Below are 16,275 nucleotides of genomic sequence, written 5' to 3' on the forward strand. Positions count from 1 at the left end.
GTATATCAAAGTACAAAGCTTCCTCGCAGGTGGGAGAAAGTCCTCAATCTAAACAACATTGTCAACTAAATTCCTAACGAATTTTACTAAGCAATGAAGGCCTATTTGGTAAGTGATTCCAAACAATAGTGTTTAAAAATACTGAATTTGCCATACTAACCAATTTTTTCTAAAAACACATTCACATACTAAACACACAATTATATTTTTTTCATATTTTTAAATATGTTATTTGAAACACAGTGCAAAACATATTTTTTGCATTATGAGTATTTTAAACACATGTTTTTATAACACTTTTTAAATTATAATTTTCACATTATTTTAAATAATAATACTTGAAAACCGCTACCAAATAAGCCCTGAGGTATTGAGTTAGCAGCCCGTGCTATATGAGATAGAGAACTCCATCGCAAACCCTTTTTTTATATATAGAATAAACTACACAATTTCATAAAAAAAAAAATAAAAAAATAAAACCAAAAAAACTAAACTAAACTGGATCGATACAGTTCAAGCTAGAGGAGACACCTCCAACCGAAATTGACAATTGAGACAACATTACAATAAAATCTGCTACATCTAACTCAACTGCCATATTTATCTAATTCCCCAAAACAACTGTCACAGTGACAAAATGAAAGAATTCCTATAGAGAACAACATCTTTTGGTATCTCTATTTTCCCAACTTTTAACGACCCAACAAATTTTCCCTAATCTTCAGATATCACTCTTTGTCGGGCTAGATCTTTCTTGGTAGGGAGGGAACTCCAATTGATCACTTTTATTATATTTGGGATGTTAAAAACTTCCAAATCTTTGACCACACTGGTTGCCCATTTGAGCTCTCGGCTAAATTTGTTTCTCTTGCAACAATCCTAGCCACATAATAACTAGATGCGACTGTGTGGCATTGGCGGGCCTGGACTTTCCTTAGTAGAGAACGCTACAATATTGAGGAACCACAGACAAAGAGGATCAAAGACTCGAGGGATTAATGGCTGATTTTGTAGCATCTAGTGAAAATGACGTGGAGGCTAAAAATGTTTTCTGTTCATTTTCTGTAACTGTAAGTCACCATTTTTCTTCCTACTATTACTAGTCCAGTTCTTTTCTTATTTTCTCGTCTAGACATACTAGCTTGTTTTTTCTTTTCTTTTTCCCCTTAATATCATTCCGTATCACCTTTTTTTTTAATATTATCAGGTGGGCATAATATAGATTTTTCTTGTTGCCTTGTTGGTGCACTTTTATTTATTTAATTAATGGAAGGACAGGATCAAATGTCCAAGAAGCTTGAAGCTGCAGTTAGAGGGATAGTTACAAGAGTGATATTGAAGTATCAGCCAAGTAGCTATGGTCCTCACACACCCACCTTAGGCTCCTGCGAAAGTGGTCAACGACCCAGAATGGTCAAGCATTTAAATTGACTGTCAATTGGCTCTTTTTATTGATTAAATCTTTTTTGTTTTTGGTGTCCTGCAAATTTAATGTTCAACATCTGTTATACTTCTAATGATACACAGATATAAATACTTCCCATCAATCTCTTTCCTTATTGCAAAGCTACCATCCAATGCCTCTATGCTTGGAGAAGTATAATTTGGAAGCTAGAAAGGTTGCTCGATTGAGCTACAATTGATAGGGATGGAAGACAGGTTAACATCTGGAGAGATAGGTGGCTGCCAACACTAAGCACATTCAGGGTGGTTTCACCTAGACATCCTCAATCTGCAGCAAACTATGTGTGTGGCTTGCTGGATGATAATACAAAGACTTGTTGAAAGGAGGTTCTGGACAGGTTGTTTATGCCAAAAGAAGCTGCTGTCATTTAAAGCATTCCATGAAATTCTCAACATTCTGATGACAGTATCTTTTGGGTGGTGCAAAAACGGGAGATTTTTCAGTTTGGAGTGCATATGATTTGTTGGACCATGAGGCAATGTCAGGTTTAGGAGAGGCTTTAAAGAATCACAGCTCAACAATTATGTGGCAGGCACTGTGGAAAGCTAATGGAGCAACTCTGTGGACATAGGTAAATTGCTGAATCACGTAAATGTTGTGTCGAGTGATTATTTCCCTTTGTGCAATATTTTCTCTATTTTCATTTCTCACAGGTACTAGGAATTAGGTTAAATACTTGAATTCCTAACAGGTTCAGGTTAGGAAAGCACTACAGGATATCCTACCAACAAAGACTCAGGTCTATATTCCAAACGCACCATCTCTTCAGTAACTAATGAGCAGTGGAATGAAGTTCCTGAAACCAGTTTACATGCTTTATGGTCTTGCCTGCACGCCAAGAAGGTATGTTAATTAGTTGAAGGCATAAACATTATCCCACACCAGCCTTACCAAAATGAGACTGATCTATTCTCCTGGATGCTGCACCACAAGAATACTATCTCACTGAAACTATTTCTCATTCTGTCACGGCAATTGTGGCTGCACATAAATGGAAAAAGATTTGAGGAACCATGAATGCATAAAAAATTTAGTCTAAGATACTGCATATCCCAACATAGAAGCCTCCTCAATTACCTTACTCCAAGGTAAATGTTGCTGTAAAAAATGCAAGGATGGCTTTTGTTATGGAATAGGCGCAGTGATTAGAGATTTTAATGGGAAATTTGTTGCAGCTAAGGTTGAGGTCATTGTGAGCCAATGCTGTTTGGATGCTCATTTTACAGGATTCTGGCATGCCCTATAATTGTGTAACCAGCAGGGACATCAGGAGGTTCAACTTGGGAGCTACTTTAGTATTTTGCCGTTGCTGCTTTTAACATATCCTCTCCTCTCCCCCACCCCCCCACCCCCCCAAAAAAAAAAGGACCTGAAATGCTGAAACTAGCCATACTAATTTTAGATGCTGTGAGTTTAATTTTGTGGACAAAAGCTAATAATGCTGCTCTTGTTTTAGCAGTTCTTGTGTGTAAATATTGTCACTGAGATTTGGCTGGGTATCTGTCAAAATCTAGATTTGGGAGAAAATGATTTCATTGAATAATTATGATTACAAAGCTATTCCCTTTATATACAGAGAAAACACTAGACAACTAATTTATCAGCCTAGCAATCAGCAAAACAGAATTAACAGAAATCTAAAACTAATCACAGACACATGAGGCACGTGTAATCACTAAAGGCATATATACAGTTATCTAAGCTACAAGTCATTTATCACTAACTAATCTGCAGCTACTTGTCGTTTATCTATTCTTCTTCTTTGTTTGTTAGCTGCAATCTTGTGTTCTTCTTTACTGCTACTACTTTGTGCTTCTTGTTCTTCAATATGATTCTTACTAAATACTCCCCCTCAAGATGGACTGATGGTGAATGAATGTTGATCAGTCCCATCTTGGAGAGAAGTTCAGAAAACTGATTGAAACTAAAGGCTTTAGTCAACAAATCTTCTAGCTGGCACTGAGTTTTAATATGAATTAACTTTGATTACTTTGGCCATTACTTTATCTCTCACCACATGACGGTCTATTTCAATATGCTTTGTCTTTTCATGAAATACTGGATTAGAACCTATGTGGAGGGCTGACTGACTATCACAGAAGAGTAAAGCTTCCTTGTTGTGAATCACTTGAATGTCTCTCAAAAGATATAAGATCCAAACCACTTCACAGGTTGATACAACCTGCCATGGCTCTGTACTCTGCCTTTGAAACTTCCAAGAAATCACAGATTCGCCAAGGAAGATACAATATGCAGTCACAGATCTTCTTGTGTCTGGACATGAAGTCCAATCCATGTCTGTAAAGCCCTTTACATGCAATTCTGATGTGGCTGAGAAAAAAAATCCCTTGGTTCATTTTTCAAGTACCGAAGGAACTTATAAGCAGCATCCAAGTGAGGTGTCCTTGGTTTTGACATAAACTGACTCAACTTATGAATTGCATAAGTGATGTCAAGCCTAGTAATTGTCAAATATAGTAATCTGCCCGCTAGTCTTCTATATTTGCTTGGGTTTCCTTGGTTTTGACATAAACTGACTCAACTTATGAACTGCATAAGTGATGTCAAGCCTAGTGATTGTCAAATATAGTAATCTGCCCACTAGTCTTCTATATTTGCTTGGATCATTGAGTAGTACACCATCATACTTACTCAACTTAAGATTTTGATCTATTGGAACTCTGGATGGCTTGCAACCAAGAAGCCTAGCATCACTCAATACCTCTAGGGCATACTTCCTTTGACAAAGAGCTACACCCTTATCTATTCTTGAAACCTCTAGATCAAGAAAATACTTCAAATCACCTAAGTCTTTGAGTTTAAACCTCTGATCCAATAGCACCTTGAATCGATCCACTTGCTCTTTATCATTACTTGCAATTAATACATCATCCACATAAATCAATAAGGCTATAAAAGACTCACCCTGTTGTCTAGTGAACAAAGAGTAATCTGCCTTGGATTGTATGAACCCCAACTGAATCAAAGTTGCAGAAAACTTAGAGAACCATTGCCTAGAAGCTTGCTTGAGACCATAAAGTGACTTATTCAACTTGCAGACCATCTCTCCCTTGCTGTAAAAGCCTAGTGGAGTGCAATATTAACTTCTTTAGGAAAATATCCAAGGAGAAAGGCATTGTTGACATCAAGTTGGCTTAAGAACCAGCCTGTCACATCAACTACTGCCAACAAGCACTTCACAGAAACCATCTTGGCCACAGGAGAGAAGGTTTCAAGATAATCCAAACCTTCTTTTTGAGTGAACCTCTTGGTAACTAACCTGGCTTTATATCTCTTTATGGACCCATCAAACTTGTATTTAATTCTGTAAACCCACTTGCATCCAATGGGCTTCTTATGAGGTGGAAGAGAAGTAAGAGTCCAGGTATGGTTGTCCTCCAAAGCTGCAATTTAGCATGCATAGCAGCTTGCCATTTGGGGTTAGAAACAACTTGGCAGTAGTGTGCAGATTCAACAATGGTAGAAATAGAACAACAAAGTGTCTTATATGAAGGAGAGAGATGAGCGTAAGAAAGATAAGAAGATAAAGGATGTGATGTACCTGACTGAAGCTGACTAGAAATGGAAATTAAGGTTACTTGACTGCAATGATAAGCCTGAAGATAAGATGGAGGCTTAGAAGTTGAAGCACCATCTGTGACTGTGGCAGCCATTGAAGGAGCTTCAAAACGTTGAGGAAGAAGGAAAAGAAGAAACATGAAATCAATCCCAAAATCAATTAGATTAAAACCCTAGGTTTTAGGCTCTGATACCATGTCAAAAACTAGATTTGGGAGAAAATGATTTCATTGAATAATTCTGATTATAAAGCTATTCCCTTTATATACATAGAAAACACTAATCAACTAACTTACCTGCCTAACAATCAGCAAAACAGAATTAACAGAAATCTAAAACTAATCACAAACATATTTACAGTTATCTAAGCTACAAGTCGTTTATCACTAACTAATCTGCAGCTACTTGTCGTTTATCTATTCTTCTTCTTCTTTGTTTGTCAGCTGCAATCTTGTGTTCTTCTTTACTGCTACTGCTGTTTGTGCTTCTTGTTCTTCAATACGATTCTTACTTTGATAGTATCCCCCAACTATTTCTCAACCATTGTATAGAGATTTGATTATTTTGCAAAATGCAATATAAGTCCTACCGCTTTTTATAAGAAAAAAAAAAAAACATATATACATATTGATATTCGTCTTTCCTATGTTAAGATTTGTTATGGTAATATAATTATTGTTTTTCTTTTTCTCCAACAGTCCCAACATATATAGTGTTGTCTTTTTCTTTTATGTTTTTTTCGTTCCTGGCATTTGGCTCTTTGATTCATATTGAGAAATTTCAAACAGAAACCTTGCTCTGCTCAGATGTTGATTTTGGACCATGATTTGCACACCTACATGCTATTGAAGTCAGAAAAAGGAAAGTAATGGAAAAGTGAATTGAAGTTTGCAAAACTTTATTCTTCTTGGTAAAAATAAAAAGAAAAGTGAATAAGTATAGAAACAGAAATCAAAATAGTACAGCTCCAGAAAACACACACAACAACAAATGGCTTATTTATAGCCTCCGCCCTTAATTTAAGCTCTCTCTCTCTCTCTCTAAGGACTGTATAATACCCTCAGTTCTTACCCTTGGCAATGGAGAATATAGTGTTCCTATGGTGCCATATATGGTACACTGCAGCACTTGAGACCAACTTACATACTAGAGCCCAGTTTTTCCCTTCCACTGATTTTCTCCCCACACAAATTCTTGGGAATCAATTAAGCAGCACTTCATTAATTATTTCCAAAACCAGACAGATTTTCAATTTCTCCAGATATTATGAAAAAGCTCACTGCAAACTAGTTGATAAATGATAATGCTTATAGTTGCTTCTACATTGCCATTTCTAAAGCAAAAGGCCTAAATGAAGCAGAAGGCCTCATATCTAAAGCAAACTGAGAATTTCCTTCTGTGTCTAAAGTGCCAAATAATTCAATCTCGACTGTTTGATTACTTGATAATCTGATTCACATCATCATGAGATTCAGTCTTTTCTGTTTAGATTAGGTATGCACCTTGATACTGGTTTGAACTTGCTGAACCAGGTTAACCATAATGCTTTATCAAGATGAAACATCTCAAGAGTATAACCAGCAAAATCTCAAATGAAAAATCTAATCTTAATTAGCTCATTAAATCATCCCATAATGCTTTATCAAGATTAGGAATCTTAGAGTAAGACCAATAAAATACAAAATGTAAATTTAATTTTAATCAGCTCATTTAATCATCCTCAAATCCATCTCATTTCTCATAACTATTTTCTGCACACAGTACAGTGTCTCTTCTTTATCTTCTCTGAAATCACATTCCTTCTTCAGACTCGAGACACCACATTTCTCGAAAACAACTATTATTGACATGCCCACTTTTTCCATAATCCACACGACCAATAAACTTGAGATTACAACAGCCAAACAATGGAACAATGCCATTCTTTCTTGCTCACCAAAAACTTGAATCGCTAAATCCCACACAACATTACACCACATTAGTAACATAATCTTCTTCAACCTGTTTATGGTCATTCTAACAAAGTTTAGCTTGCTTCGTCACAAAATGATCAAACACCTTTCCACCTGAAATATCCTTGCTTACTTTAAACCAAGAAAACCAACTGTCTACCAAGCTGGTGCTTGTAAGCTCCATAAATGATAAAACTTCTAAAGAAATATTAACAATAAAAAACGACACCGTCTATAATTGGCAATTGCCACCGTTTTTCACTTCACGAGTCAAAGCAGAGCTTGTTGAAGTAAAAATGGAGAACGTGGAAATTCTGAAGGACTGGGTTCGAGTGAGTCTGACTCGAAGAAGACCGGAGCCATCACTGCTCCTCATCTCAAGGGTCTCTTTTCTCTTTTATCTCTGGCAATTTCAAAATTCCTTTTTTTTTTTATATATCTTTTGCCCTGAAAACGACGGCGTTTGACATTTTGGAACCCCCACTTTTGTGATTGTACCTGACAAGTTGGCCAGGTCTTTGCAAATAGCCTTTTTTTTTTTTTTTCTTTTTGATAAATAACGTTTTTATACCCATAATTTATATTGGTTTTAAATTACAATCNTTTGTGGCGTGCAAAAATCACCAACATGAGGGGCTGGTTGGGAAGGTTGTGGTATGCAGAAATCATAGTTGTATTGGCTATCTTGACCATAATTGTATTGCCCAGCATAGGATGGAGGTGGCGATGGGTGATAGGAGGAAGGTGTTGAACTAGGTTGGGGATAATGATCATAGTTAAAAAACCCTCAAATCCTTGTCCTGTGGAAGTGGGTAATCCAATATGTTCATTTACATTCATGCAGTAGTTGCTGACATTAATTGGATTATACTCACTAAAGGTGGTTGGGTCATTACCAGCAGATGTTGAAAGCCCAGCTTGGGTAGAGCTGTAGATAGGCTGTTGTGTAAATGTGGATGGTTCGGTTTCATCATTTCCATGTTGTGTAGAGGTGGACGGTCCGGTTTCAGTTTGGGTTTGCGGCCGTCTTCTTTGTTGCCTTTGTCGTCGCCCGAAGTATGTCACCCTCTGAGTAGGGACGGAGGAAATATTTTGTTCCATTGATAACTTCACTCGAGTAAGGCCCTCTACTATTGGTGTAAGGACTTGCTCTGCAGTGAGATCATTTCTTTGTTGGTTTGCAACAGCTAAATTTAACATATTATTGATCTCAGTTTGCTGCCACAAAAAAAACATTCATTACTGCAGTATTATTGAAAAAGATAAAACAATAATTTGTTATCAATTAGTGCAGCATTCTGTTTGTGTAAATAATTTGTTCTAATATTAGTGCAGTATTATTGAAAAAGCTAAAATAATTACCTGGTACACATGGGCAGCCGCCTCTGGTGTTGTGAAAAGGTGACCATTTTGCTGGTACCATGTTGCATAGTCCACACCTAACTCAAAATGCTCATCCCCAACTAAATGTTCAGTGCGCATGTTCCAAAGCTGGTAGTATTGTCTATGCTGTGCAAGCCAGTCGACCTTGGACTTCCCTGTCATCTTTACACAATGCACAGAACTATCCAAATTGTCAGTAGGCCATTTTGGACATCTTTGCAACAATCCAAACTGTCGCATAACTCTTTCTGGATGGTAAAACTCGACAATTTGGAAGCATAGCAATGGTGCTGTTGTAGTCCATATATGTCTTTCTGCAAGACACCATGGATGCAAATAATTATCGTATGGTGTCCAAACAACCTGCAATTCCAATTACAATAACTATGTTATAATCAATAAAATTAATAATATAAGTAGTAAATTAGCAATTGATGCATTGTGATATATTACCTGTTCATTATATTGTGTGTCATGATTAGAACGGTACGCATGCAGAACATGTGTTGGTGTGTGAGTGAACGTTCTCCTAGCATCCCACCTATACACAATTAATGATTGCCACTGATTTTAGGGTTTGAAAGTATCAAGGATAAATGCTACAGTATACAATATTTTATAGAAATAGAAAGTAAATATTATACCTGCAACCGTATGGTTCGTCGCCATTTAAATTTATTGGATTTATTGGAATTGGGGTCAAATATGGAAGATGCTCCCACGCCCATAATTGTAGTATGAAAACAGGACCTGCAATCTCCATACTTTTTTGAATAGCAGCAATACACAGCTCTTTATAAAGGAAAGCAAGTGTTGCACTACCCCAACTATATTCCCCAGCTTTTCCAAAGTCGTCTAACAGGTTGAGAAAACAGCAATGCAATTTATTTTGGCTCTTATTTCCAAATAGTAAACCCAAAACCTGGAACATGTATGCCCTAGCATGCCGTTGGATTGTTATAGCATTGGCACCCTCTGGTAAGTTTGGGAATGTATCCCTTACCCATTTTATTTTAAGGCCACCAAAATTCAATGCTGTTGCAGGTGGTTCCACCCCAAGTAAATCCTTACAAACAAGTCCCCATTGCAAATTAGTGGGCCCGCACACTGCTTTGCCATCAATAGGCAATCCTGTAAGGATTGCTATATCTTGTAAAGTGATTGACATTTCACAAGTACGTAGGTGAAATGTATGGGTATCAGATTGCCACCGCTCCACTAAAGAAGTGATAAGACTCCAGTCAATATCTATATGTGGGAGGCGGGTAATATTGTATAGTCTACATTGCCGCAAATATGGGATAATACGCTCGCCTAACTGCGGGGGGGTGCAAACGGTTGGGGTCGAACTCGTAAGGTGGAAACCTGATTTTTTTTGAAATGTACAATGTTATATTACTAATGTTGAAATTATTTTCATGTAAATTGAATAATTGTAGATATTATTAGGACATTAATAAATTTAAATCACGCAACGTACATTGCCTTCCATTGCATCATTAGAGATGTGATATTGTTGTCGCTCCATTTCAAATATATCCTACATTAAATGCTACAATGAGTTAAACTATGCAACTTCCATTTGTAGTAAATAATAATAATAATAATAATAATAATAATACACATACATATCTTCATTATAAATCAACAAACATATTATGCAATATATTTTTTCCAAGTAATAGATGTAATAATTGATAATAACAAAACACATATTGATTATAAAAAGACCACAATAATACAATTTATTACAATTTTTGTGGTCATGTACTAATAATAACAATAAATAATATTATATAATTTCAAAAATGACAAATACAAATTTACTTAGAGAGTTGAGATGCTTACCACAACTGTGATACCAACTGAAATAGTGAGAATTATAGAGTGATACTTGCCAAAAAAAAACACAATTACATAACCATAAAAAATAATTCATTAATCTAAAATTTGAATAACAGCAACAACAACAACAATTACAATAACAATAATCATAATCATAGGCATACAAATAATATTAACTACAACTACAACAATACATAATATTTTACAATGTATTAGCTTTTAATATTTACAAAGTAAAAAAACTTACATTAACAAAAAACTTACAATTCTTAGTTGTTCACCTAAAGCAAAGTAAAAGACTAACTGAACAATTGGAAGACCTTCTATGTGAGGAGATACAATTCTTCAGCGAGGCGAAGGAGGACAAATAAAAGATGCTTGACTTGCACTTCACTTGCCTTTTATCTTCACTGAAGCTTTTAGTACACAAGAAGAAAGACAAAAAATTATCTCCTTTTATCTTCACTGAAGCTTTTAGTACACAAGAAGAAGACAAAAGTGAAGAAAACAAAGAATCTCAAACAAAAATCTTTCAGAGAGATTACATCAGTGAAGAAGATAAAAAAGAATCTCTCTTAGAGTTATGAATAGGTAAAATATATTCGATGCAGAGAATAAGAATCAGATGAGATGACAAAAATGAATAGGTAAAATATATTCAATGCAGAGAATAAGAATCAGATGAGATGAAAAGTTGAGGTGATTGGTTGATTGAAGCTTTGTTTTTTTGTTTACAGCGTGCATATAAAAATCTATGTACTTTCTATAGTTTCTTTTTGTTTATAGCGTGCATATTAATCATTTTTTCTTTCATATTATAAAAATCTATGTACTTTCTTTACTTTTTTTTTTATTTACAACGTGCACGCCAATAATTGCTACAATTGGGAATTTTTTTTTTTTGTTTTTTTTTACTAATTGTGGCAAAGGCACCATTTGGAAAAAATAAGTTATTCTATGGGAAAAAATTTTACAATTTTGGCAATGTCAAAAAAAAAAAAAATTCCCTCAATTGCAATACCGTTTGAAAAAAAAAATTTTACTTTTATTTTTTTTCAATTGTGACAATGGCATTGCCGAAATTATGGGTAATTGTTCATACAGTTTTCGGCAATTCCATCGCCACAATTTGAAAAAAAAAAAAAAAAAAAAAATTTGCCCCAATTGTGGCAATGCCATTGCCACAATTGTGGGGAAATTTTTTTTTTTTTTTTTTTTATTTGTGGCAATGGTATTTCGGCAATACCATTGCCACAATTGTGGGGAATTTTTTTTTTTTTTTTTTATTTGTGGCAATGGTATTTCGGCAACACCATTGCCACAATTGTGGGGAAATTTTTTTTTTTTTTTTATTTGTGGCAATGGTATTTCGGCAACACCATTGCCACAATTGAAAAAAAAAAAATTCCAAGGCAATGAAATTGTCGAAATTGTGAATTTTCCAATTGTGGTAATGATATTGCCGAAATACTATTGCCACAATTGAAAAAAAAAAATTCCCGATTGTGGCAATGGTATTGCCGAAACACCATTGCCACAATTGAAAAAAAAAAAAAATTCCCAATTGTGGCAATGGTATTGCCGAAATACCATTGCCACGATTGAAAAAAAATTTCCCACAATTGTGGCAATGGTATTGCCGAAATTATTTTTCCCCCACAATTTCGGTAATGGTATTGCCACAATTGGAAAAAAAAAATTCTCACAATTGTGGCAGTGGTATTGCCGAAATTGTTTTTTCTCCACAATTTCGGTAATGGTATTGCCGAAATACCATTGCCACAAATAAAAGAAAAATACAAAAAAATTTCCCACAATTGTGGCAATGGTATTGCCGAAATACCATTGCCACAAATTAAAAAAAAAAAAAAATTAAATTCCCCACAATTGTGGCAATGGTATTGCCGAAATACCATTGCCACAAATTTAAAAAAAAAAAAAATTAAATTCCCCCACAATTGTGGCAATGGTATTGCCGAAATACCATTGCCACAAATAAAAAAAAAAAAAAAATTTCCCTACAATTGTGGCAATGGTATTACCGAAATACGATTGCCACAAATAAAAAAAAAAAAAATTCCCCACAATTGTGACAATGGTATTGCCGAAATTGTGGGATTTTTTTTTTTGGGAAATGTTTAAAAAAAAGCAATTTTTTTTTTGGCAATGTCATTGTTCCATTTGAAAAAAAAAAAAATTCCTAATACCGTTTGGAAAAAAAAATTTATTTTTATTTTTTTTTCAATTGTGGTAATTGAAACAATTTCGGCAATGCAATTGCCACAATTGAAAAAAAAAACCCACAATTTAAAAAAAAAAATCCCCACAATTGTGGCAATGGTATTGCCGAAATACCATTGCCACAAATTAAAAAAAAAAAAAAAAATTCCCCACAATTGTGGCAATGGTATTGCCGAAATACCATTGCCACAAATTTAAAAAAAAAAAAAAAAAATTCCCCACAATTGTGGCAATGATATTGCCGAAATACCATTGCCACAAATTAAAAAAAAAAAAAAATTTCCCCACAATTTCGGTAATGGTATTGCCGAAATTGTGGGATTTTTTTTTGGGGGCACTCACACATTGCACTCCTCACACGCACAAACGGGGCAGATTGGGCAGAGGAATTACGGCAATACCATTGCCGTAATTCAAGTTTTTCTCTCTCCTCCACTTTTCTCATTCTCTCTCCTCATTTTTCTTGAATTTCGGCAACGCTGTTGCCGAAATTCAACCTCTCTCATCATTTTGCCAAAAAACTTCAAACAGTACCTATAATGCAAAAATGTTTTAATTTTGGCAATATTTAGCCAAAAGACTCAATATGTTGGGTTTAGAAAGTAGGTAACTCAAATTGAAAAATATAATACCTTGGATCCTTCAAGCCCAAAAGACCAACCTTTTGGGCTTGAGCGACACAAGGTGATAGAATTAAAGGAATGTTCTAGTAGTTGGTAGGACATGTTAAGAGCCTTGTGCGCAAACACCTTTATAGGACACAATGTGTTAGAAATGGCAAGCCCTTTCCCATTAACCTGGCCTTTTGGGGTTAAAGGGTTCAGTATGCAACAAAAGGTGGGCTTTTTGCTAAACTGTGGGTGAGAGTTGGCCTAACTCATTTGGTATGGGATGGACACAAAGATACAAGTCTCCAACTACAAAAACTTACATTAACATAAAAAGAAGACAGCCCAACCAATTGCCTTATTGTTCAAAACTGCTATTCATTGGACTTAAGGCCTAATAATTGATGTTTAGGATTTATTTTGTTTATACATAATTAGTTAACCCTTATTAGGCTTATTTTCCTTTTCCTTTCTTTTAAAAACCTTACTGTCTTTTACTACTTGGTTTAGAGATTTAATTCCTTTTCTTTGATTTATAATTTAATTGATTTTATAAGATTTCATGAGATTTATAGTTCTTTTTTTTTTTTTTTTGAGGGAAAGATTTATAGTTTATTTGATTTAATAAGATTTCATTTGAAAATTTCTTGATTTAATAAGATTTCATTTGAAATTTTCTCAATGATATTATGTAATTTCATTTAAGTCTATGCATTAATTCCTTCTTCTTTTTTTCAGCTTTCTTGCTTAGTGCCTTCTCTGGCAAGTCTCAGTGTTGACATGGTTAAAAAAAAAAAAAATTTATTTTAAGTATATTATTGTTCTTCAATTTTGTTTTTTACAAGTAGGAGTTTAAGAGGATGGTTTTTATAGATTTAAATCTGTGCAATTGTACCTTTTAATGTAAGAGATAAAAATTTAAAAAGCTATAAAAAAAATTAATCCAAAGATTAAGAATAGAAGTGAAATTTTTAATTTTCAATCTCATCATTCAAAAAAAAGTCAATTGTACGATTTTTCTTGTTGTAACATTTGGTTGTTAATAAATTTAATAAATTTATAAATAATTTTCTTTTGATAAATCAATAATTAGTAATTACATTGAGGATAAAGGTATTTATATCGTAGACATTTTTGTTAATAATACTAAAGTTGATTAGGATTTTTTACCACCTTATTTCTCTCAATCTAAAGTCTATATACACATTGTTAAATCAAAATAAATATCCCAAACAATACATTTTAAAAATTCACCAAATTTGTTTATATATATATATATATACATACATTTGGAAGAATTTGTTTAGAATACTTAATAAATCATTATATACAAATTCTCATTAACCAATTTCCCATCAAAGAAACATTGTTAACCTAATGGATTCAACCGCTACACCTGACAAAACGGGCTACATACTATTTAATAAGAGCATGATTCGAAAACCCATTTGCCTTATCTAACCTCATGGATGCAATTAACACTGGAATTTTTTTTAGGACCATGATGCACCACCAAGGCTACACACTTTGAAAGAAAAAGGGTGAATTACAATAACCTATCATGAGGTTTGGGGTATTACCCAACACATCTAAAGATTTTACAAAATTATCAATTTAGTCCTTAATCATTAACGCTGATTGTGCACCGTTTATTTATTTATTTATTTATTTTTTCTTTCTTTCTATTCTTCACACAATTTTTTTTTAATTTTAACAAAATAAATAGATTATAAACCGGCGTTAATTGCCAAAAGTCAAGTTACACGTAAAAGCTGATGAAGCCCGATCTCTGCAGTCTTCTTCTGAAAATCTGTCCCTATCGTTCACTCTCTTTCTCTGTAACTAAAGACAAAAAGATGGGCCCAAACATGCCAGAAATAAACAACTTTTCCAGAAATAAAGTTGACAACTTTTCCCCACACCATTTACCATTATGACACGTACGTATTCAATGCCCCCACCATTTTTGTAACAATCGAGTTATCAATATCTTTTGCTAGTCACCTCCATGAATTTACGCTGTGTCCTCATTTTGAACACGCGGGATGTGTTTGCTATGGTGTACAGTAGAGTTGACTAATACGATGACTCTCACATGGGGTCGACCACTTAACTCATTCCCTCAATCTTGCCGAATGAAGTTTCTTTGTAAATTTCCTACATCACCGCTTAAACACCGAATTTCTCATAAATATGGCCACCTCTCGGTAGGCTGCTCTTCAACAGTTGTCCTCTCACTGTCTCTTTCATCAGTTTCAAATTTCACATCGATTCCATCTCTCTTTGATTCGACGTAATTTCAAAACCACGCAATTCAGGTTGGGGCTTGTTGGGGACATTTTGTGTGTACAACCCCGAGTTATCGATCGTGGGATTATTTTATTAGAGCCGGATTTATTTTGGGAAGTGAGTTTGGAACTCAGTATTGACAATTAGTGCACTTAAAATAGATAAAACCCAAAGTTTAAGAATCAAAATAACATTTTCAAAAAAAAAAAAAAGAATTAAAATAATGATTGAAATAAATATATGTTTAACATAACATCATTGATTAAGTTTTGAGTTAAAGATATTAAAAATGTATACTAATTGATAATATTAGAAAATAATTAATAAATTATTATGTGTCCAGCAATGAGACAGTCCAAAATTGTTGTCCAACTATGATATAATTCATGTTCAAACAGTGGTTTGTGTTCCAATAATATATGTCCAGCAAAATAAAGTATGTCCAAATAATATATGTCCAGTAATGAATTCTACTATTTTTCTTCAATTTTGTTTTTAACATGTTGGAGTTTAAGAAGATGGCTTTTTTGGATTTGAATCCATGCAATTTTACCTTTAATTGTGAGATATAAAAGTTAAAAAAAGTAAAAGTAAAAAAAAAGATTAAAAAATTTATAATCTAAGGTTAAGATTAAAAGTAAACTTTTTATTTTTCCTTTCGTTTTTAGTTATAATGTTTGAATTTTAATAAATATATATATATATATATATATATATTTTTTAAATTTAATAGTTAATTTACATTGGAAATAAAAGAATTCAAATCTTATACATCTCTGTTAATAATATAAAGAATATCAGTTAGGCTCTTTAATTAGGAGTCCAAATCCTCTGTCTCATCAATTGTACTTCACTTCATGCTCCACCAATAAAATTTGGACAGCTAACATTTTTCATTAAATGAGATATCTCA

General features: G+C 33.9%; 1 long non-coding RNA gene across 3 annotated transcripts; it reads left to right on the forward strand.

Moving 5' to 3' along the window:
* The first annotated feature begins 578 nt into the window (after positions 1-578).
* On the forward strand, positions 579-3,036 carry LOC112030232 (uncharacterized). Of its 3 annotated transcripts, none has more exons than XR_002884853.2 (4): positions 579-1,070; positions 1,279-1,413; positions 1,528-2,036; positions 2,157-3,036. It is a non-coding gene; the product is annotated as an uncharacterized LOC112030232 (long non-coding RNA). The 3 variants fall into 3 exon arrangements; XR_010628999.1 differs by having other exon boundaries at positions 579-1,064; positions 1,274-1,413; XR_010628997.1 differs by having other exon boundaries at positions 579-1,064.
* Positions 3,037-16,275: the final 13,239 nt, after the last annotated feature.

This window comes from Quercus suber, unplaced genomic scaffold (genome assembly GCF_002906115.3).
Source record: "Quercus suber isolate HL8 unplaced genomic scaffold, Cork oak 2.0 scaffold_6, whole genome shotgun sequence".
Classification (NCBI taxonomy): Eukaryota; Viridiplantae; Streptophyta; class Magnoliopsida; order Fagales; family Fagaceae; genus Quercus; species Quercus suber.